The following is a 1084-nucleotide window of genomic DNA, read 5'->3' on the forward strand; positions in this document are numbered from 1 at the left end:
TCAAGTCTTAAGTTATGTGAAAAAATAATTCAAAACATTTCGGGCGTCCATGCAAATCATATAGCCACCCTATTTTTCGGGTCCCTAGCAGGTCAGTTAACTCAGTTAACAGAGTAGGCAATCCGACTTCGTCGGATAGCAGACAATGTGCGACGGTCGGGTCATGTCATCAGGTATGCAATCCGACTGCGTCGGATCGCGGACGACGTGCATTACTGTCACCGAAAAAATTAAGTGAAAAATTTCGTGAAAAAAAATTCTAAACATTTCGCTCTACACTCTCCGCGATGTCAATCCGCCCCGGGACTCGTCGCTAACGAACAACGGCCGCGGGCGGCCTATACATTGAGCGGGGAACGCGAATAATTGGCCAACGGGGAGATCAGCTGACGTTTTAAAAAGGGCTAAAACTCGACATTTTGACAAAACTATTGATAAACTCGGCCGCGCGGCTGGCCCGTCGGGAACGAAATACGGCCGCGCGCGGCCTATAAAATATTTAGCCGGCAACCCGAATAAAATCCTAACGGGTTCGTACAAATGCCGTAAAAGCAGTAGGTAAGACTTGAACATTTTCGTCATGATAAGGTGGATGTGATAGCGAAAGGTAAATAACGAAAAAAAAAACGCCGCCGGTCATCCCCACCGACGCCTTACCTACTTAAGAACTGGAGTCAAATCTATAACTCTTAAACCGTTGCGCCGTCCCGAACGCGATTAAACTTACCTACGGTATAGTCGACTCGACTCGAGCTAGGATATTTTATTATATAATTAATATTTATACATGTACCTACCCACCTACAGACCAATATCCTACAGTGGCTATATCGTGTATATTTATGCCAAATATAAAATATATAAATACCGATAAAATGGAAGGGTGACCGAGTAGGCATAAGGACAAAAGGCAGTGAAATATAATATTATTATAATAACGCAGTTACATGTAAATAAAAAAAATCGAACTTTTCGACGCCTGTATTTATGGCCTGTATATAGTAATACCTACGCGACGTAAAGTGGTAAAACTCTACTTTTGTAAAAATGTATCGATAACACGCGCACGGCAGCACTCGGTTTG

This window comes from Acyrthosiphon pisum, chromosome X, assembly GCF_005508785.2.
Source record: "Acyrthosiphon pisum isolate AL4f chromosome X, pea_aphid_22Mar2018_4r6ur, whole genome shotgun sequence".
NCBI classification, from domain to species: Eukaryota; Metazoa; Arthropoda; class Insecta; order Hemiptera; family Aphididae; genus Acyrthosiphon; species Acyrthosiphon pisum.